This window comes from Marmota marmota, unplaced genomic scaffold (assembly GCF_001458135.2).
Source record: "Marmota marmota marmota unplaced genomic scaffold, marMar, whole genome shotgun sequence".
Classification (NCBI taxonomy): Eukaryota; Metazoa; Chordata; class Mammalia; order Rodentia; family Sciuridae; genus Marmota; species Marmota marmota.
This window is the reverse complement of record NW_025999894.1, coordinates 809,752-815,810: the sequence shown is the minus strand read 5'-3', so window position 1 is coordinate 815,810 and position 6,059 is coordinate 809,752. Positions and strand designations below refer to the sequence as shown.

The 6,059-nt window shown below is 42.4% G+C and overlaps 3 protein-coding genes across 3 annotated transcripts in view; 2 read left to right on the top strand and 1 right to left on the bottom strand.

Annotated features, from left to right (window-relative positions):
- Positions 1-6,059, top strand: part of LOC107157133 (multidrug and toxin extrusion protein 1) — a 612,661-nt gene that overhangs the window by 7,586 nt on the left and 599,016 nt on the right. The gene's annotated exons all lie outside the window — the stretch shown is intronic.
- LOC107157145 overlaps positions 1-6,059 on the bottom strand; it is a 193,880-nt gene that overhangs the window by 129,629 nt on the left and 58,192 nt on the right. The gene's annotated exons all lie outside the window — the stretch shown is intronic.
- Prpsap2 (phosphoribosyl pyrophosphate synthetase associated protein 2) overlaps positions 986-6,059 on the top strand; it is a 151,897-nt gene continuing 146,823 nt past the window's right edge. The window contains exon 1 of the mRNA XM_048796274.1: positions 986-995. The gene's annotated coding sequence lies outside the window, so the exon portion shown is untranslated. The remainder of the gene's footprint in view (positions 996-6,059) is intronic.

The window sequence follows — 6,059 nt, the reverse complement described above, 5'->3', positions numbered from 1 at the left end:
CTGGGCCTGCTCTGTGGGTGGTCACAGTTCCCTCTACCTTGCCAGCGCAAGGGGAGGGGGCGGCTCTGCCTCTCAGCAGGCTGCTGCTCCTCTTCTGCCGGTGGCCCCAATCATTTCTGATAAGGGATTCTCAAAGTGTAAATGCTTAATTAGTAACTGTGATAAGTTCAAGGAAGAAATAGTTTTATTTAGTGAGGGGTGGGATTAAAGAAGGCTTGGCAGAGACAGTTGGCTGAGATATAAAGTTGAAGTCAGAGTTAATGGAAGATGCAGGACAAGCATTGGAGTCAGCAAAGAAAGAACATCAAAGAGACTCTGTAAATGTCAGAAACCCAATCTACACTGCTTTCAGAGGAGGCAAGGGAGAGATTTGGTGGATTCCATCAGTAAATAGTCCAGGGACTGACTGACTTCAGGATTCAGCTAAAACTCAATTGGTCCTGGTCTATATCACCTGCTTTCCTTTAGTATTCTTTGGGTAGTTTTCCTCCTGGCAGAACAGCAACAATGGTGGCAACAGCAGCAGAACCAACAGGAGAGAGAGAGAGAGAGAATAGTGCAGAAGGAAGACCTTCTCTGATTGGCCAGTTCTGACCACAGGTCAACATGTGTAGGGTGGAGTCAACACCCCCTGTTGCAGATGGTAGGGCTGTGTGTAGAGAATTCTGTCAGAGCATAGAAAAGAAGAAAGCCCTACAAAGGTTCTCTGAAATCGAATCAGTTTTGTCATGAGGAGATATCAGCGGGCTCACAGACCTTGCAAAGAGGTATGTCTCAGTAAAGTCAGACAAAGGAAACATCTCAAACAACTACATTCCATGAATTGTCACGGAATTTATAATCCATAATTTGAGATGCTTGTATCCTTTGTCTGTAAAATAAGATATTGGATTATAAAGACCAGCTACCTCCAGTTCCCTGTACAACCTCCAATGAATGATTTCATTCTGCACTGTTGTGAAAAATTCAAAGCAGAATTGGAGAGGTAATGTGGTGTGGGGATTAGATACATGCAGAATTTCTACAGGGCCTCCCAATTTAAAATTCATCCATTACTTTGTTATTGGAAAAGTAAATAATGTCAGTGTCTCAGTTACCAGAACTACTAAAATCACAAAATAATAATACCTACTTCATACTCTTGTAAGGATTGAAAAATTGCTGCCAATATATGCAAACTCTTCAAAGAGGACGTGGTCTGACACTGGTAAGTGCTCTGTATATAATTGTTATGATTTTTTATATACAAATGATAAAGAATTAAACATACTTAAGTTATAAAGAATTGAAGCAATGGATTCCCAATGGATTCTTAATAATAAGAAAAGGGCAGCAAAGCAAATAATAATGATGATAATAACAGCATTGATGAGATGCCAGGAACCTTGCTGAGAGCTCTGCAACAATCTCATTCCTCTAAACAATCCCATGAAATGAGATCATAAGATCATCTGTTTTATCTTTTCCTTTTCTCTCTCTTTTTTTTTTTTTTTTTTGGTAGTGCTGGGGATTGAACCCTGGGCCTTGAGCATGCAAGGCAAGTACTCTACCGACTCAGTTATATCCTTAACCCTGTGATCATCTGCTTTTTACAGAAGGAAACTGAGGGTCAGAGAGATGAAGTGGCTTGATTGAGGTTGCAGGCCAGTAAAGACTTGAACTCAGACACCTATAACTCCAAGCCCCACTCTCACTTACCACGTAATCCTTGAGACCTGCACTCTCCCAGGGACACACAGGCAAAGCCCTGTCTTCTGCCGCGCCCCTCATGTCAGCTGGACTACACTCTAGCCACGTTCGCTGTATCCTTCTCCCTTGGGAGGGCCTCGCCCACAAAATCAATCCAGCCATATCATTGGTCCCAGCTCCCGGTGGTCCCACCCCTATAGGCTGGACCCTAAGGTCCGCTCCCCCTACTGGGGTAGGCCACGCGCATAGCCCGAGCCGCGAGCTTCCTCTGGCCCCGCTCCGCTTCATCCTGGCCTCTCAGGCGCTGCCCTTGCGGTTTTTGAGCGCGCATCCGCGGTTTTGCTTCTAGAGACGGGCCTGGGAGAGCCGAGATTTTTTCTTTCCACAGCGGAGAGTGAACTGGAGTCGGGGGCTGGTAGGAGGGCGGGAGCCAGAGGCGAGTGGCGGTGCGGATTGGCGGGCTCTGGCGTTACCGGCAGGTGCACGGGGCGGGGCGCACCACGGCTCTAAGGGTCCGGGTCCTGCAGGGGAGGCTGCGGGTACCCAGGGAGACTCCAGCCTCGCGCCCTAGGGAGTCCCACGCTCTCTCCCTCCTTCCTTCTCCTGTGGGCTGGCGGGGACCTGGACCTACCGCGTGGTTCCGGGGTCCCCCGCCCCCTCTAGGCGCCTTGGGGGAGGCAATTCCTGATTGTGGGACCTGCAGCAGAGCCCTTCAGAAAGCGGGTCCCCAGCCAGCAGGGGATCTCATCTCCCATCTCTAAAGTACGAGCAGACCTGAGTTTTAATTTGCTTGGTCTTGCTAGTCGTGGACGTTTACCTACACAAGAGTGGTTTTATTCCACTCCATACTCAACTCGCAGAGGTTGAGGAAGCACCAAGATGTGCTTTCTAAGCTACTGTTGTACTTTAAAATGTTTAACCCCGAATATTGTATATTGATAAGGATTTAGTTTTCTTATTTTAATGTTGGCTCAATTGGGGTAATTAGGGTGTGTAAGGCATATGGAAATGTGGAGAGGGGCTTTGAGGCAATAGGAAGTATGATCTCTAATTATTTTTTTAAGAATTTAAATACCCAAATCAGAGGAATGAAGAGGTGTGCAGCAGTTCAAAATGCATTCTGCTGTCATATATACCTAATTAAAACAAATTAATTAATTGAATGATTTGCCCATATTATTGACTCCCCACCCCCAATATCATTCTTGTCCATATTCATTCTCTGTCCTGGAAGTACTTTATTACCAAGTTCTGCCTCATTCCTAAGCAACTTTGCTTATATAGTATTGAACATTTATTTTATCGAATGTATAGTCTCAGTTGTATTTGATTACCCCAGTGTGGAACCTTTGCATATGTCTGGAATTTCTGCTCTTTGAAAAAAAAATCCTGTAGTTTCCATCATTAAGCGTAAAGTTTTGTCTTTCTTTTCTTGGGGTAAGTTTCAAGAGTTGAAATAAGGATTCTTTCTTTAGCGCTCCATATGAATTGTTTTCTAAACAAGGCATGTTTGCAATAGACATTTTTACAAATCAGGATATTTGTCTAGTTCTGCTTACCATATGTGGAATTCAGCAGGGTGGCAAGTCATCTTCTGTGTAAGTTGAGACAGTTTGTGCAGCTAGTGTTGTATACTACGAACTCCTAAAAATCAGGCCAAGACCAAGTTCTATCTGCTACTGAGAAGCCATGTAGCCTTGAGTAAGATTTTTCATCTCTAAACTTCCCCATTTCTAAAATTAAATTCTGATATTAATTTGATGCAGTGCTGGGGATGAACCCTAGGACCTCACATATGCCAGGCAAGTAGACTACCACTGAGTTACACCCCAGCCCTTTTCAACATTTTTAATAAAAATTTTCAAACACACATGAAAGTTAAAAAAGATGGTACCTTAAGCACCCACCCATATGTATATCTACAACATAGAGTCAACAGTTAACATTTTGCCATCTGAATATTTATGTGTGAAATCATTTGAAGGTAAATTGCAGACATTGAGACACTTGTTGCTAGATAACTGACCACAAATCTTCTGAGAATAAATTCTTTCTTCTGTATAAATATAATACCATTGTCACATTTAAGAAATTAATGGTAATCCTTGAATCATGTAATGTCATTCTATATTCAGATTTCCACAGTTTTCCTAAAGAACCTGGTGCTGGGGATGGAGCTCAGGGTCTCATATCTGCTAGCATGTTCTCTACTACTGAGCTACACCACCATACCAACAGCTGTCATACCCACCACACACCAGGACTCTTAGTTCAAGTGATGTGTTTTATGTATCTTTAGTCTCTTCTAATCTAAAATAGTCTCCTCATGTTTTCTTTATTTCTTCCTGTGACATTGTCTGATGAAGAAGTTGTCTTATAGAGATTTATCCAATTATTCCCTTGCAGCTGATCACAAATGTTTTGATATCAAATCTCATTTCTCTTTGCTGTGACAGTGTACAACATCTTGTTCCTGAGTTCTGAGTTGTTAGGGTCAAATGAACGAATGTGTCATTTCCTGTACAAAAAAAAAAATATGCTCAGCCTAGCACAGCTCTTACTGCTCATGTGTAAAGGCTGAGACGCCTAGATTTACTTGTTTCAAGTCAGAAAGGTAATTCCCATTTAAGGCTTTCATGTAGCCGAGCCTGTATAAAAAGTATAATTAATAGCATTCTGTTTATTATCTGGCATAGCTTCTAAAGCCTAGTGAGTTTTTATAATAGTTCTAATTTCCATAGATTAAAACATAGGGATATGATGCTGACACTTTTAAAACAATTTAAATTTTAATTTATTATATATGACAGTGGAATACATTACAATTCATATTATACATATAGAGCACAGTTTTTCATATTTCTAGTTGTCTACAAAGTATATTCACACTATTCATATCTTCATATATGTATTTTGGATAATGATGTCCATCTCATTTCTAACCCCATACCCCCTCCCTTCCCTCCCACCCCTCTGCCTTATCTATAGTTCGTCTATTCCTCCCATGCTCCCTTCCCTACCCAACTATGAATCAGCCTCCTTATATGGGAGAAAACATTCGGCATTTGGTTTTGTGGGATTGGCTAACTTTACTTAGCTTATCTTCTCCAACTCCTTTTACCTGCAAATGTCATGACTCTATACTCTTTTATTGCTGAGTAGTGTTCCATTGTGTATATATACACATGTTTTGTTTTTTTTTTTTAATCTGTGCATCTACTGAAGGGCATCTAGGTTGACTCCACAATTCAGCTGTTGTAAATTGTGCTGGTATAAACATTGATATGGCTGGTCCCTGTAGTATGTTTTTAAGTCCTTTGGGTAAAGACCAAAGAGTGGGCTAGCTGGGTCAAAGGGGGGGGGGTTCCATTCCAAGTTCTCTAAGGAATCTCCATACTGTTTTCCATGTTGGCTGCACTATTTTGCAGTCCCACCAGCAGTGTATGAGTGTGCCTTTTTCCCTACATCCTGGCCAACATTTACTGTTACTTGTATTCTTAATAATTGCCATTCTGACTAGAGTGAGGTGAAATCTTAGAGTATTTTTGATGTGCATTTCTCTAATTGCTATTGATGATGAACATTTTTCCATATATTTGTTGATTGATTGTATATCCTCTTCTGAGAAGTGTCTATTCAGGTCCTTGGCCCATTTATTGATTGGGTTATTTGTTTTCTTGGTGTTTAGGTTTCTGAGTTCTTTATATACCCTAGAGATTAGTGCTCCACCCGATTCTCACCATGATGTTTCGTCTGCGGGGCATCCTGGGGATGGGGTCTGGGGAAGGGGCTGTGCAGCCATAGGGAGAGCTCTGGAGTCGTGGCCTCCTAAAGAGTCGGCCTCCACAGGGGAAGCAGGAACACATGCTTTGGTATCCAAAGTATTTCACCAAATGAGCTGGGGAGGAGGCTGTTGCTAGAATGTGGGTGCCTGGTTACTGTGTTCCAAGTTCTGTTTGCTTCTATCACCAAGGAAGGGAGTCCATGTCTTGGGGGTCCCTGGTCTGACCCCTCCTCCAGAGAAACCCACATATGTCCCTCTGGGCTACTGTTGGCCCTCCTCCAGCCCCATAACAATTCCATATGTGTCCACAGCCATCCCCAACACTGTCCTCCACATCCCTTGGAAGTTATACTCCCATACCTCCACCATCCCTGCCACCCCTCACTTGTCACCTTCCTCTGCCATGAACCAGCGTATCAGACAAAAGATTCAGCCTTTGTTTTTTTGGGATTGGTTTACTTTTATTAGCATGATATTCTCCAACTCCAACCATTTACTTGCAAATGCCATGATTTTATTCTCTTTTAATGCTGAGTATTATTTCATTGTGTATATATACCTCAGTTTCTTTATCCATTTATCTATT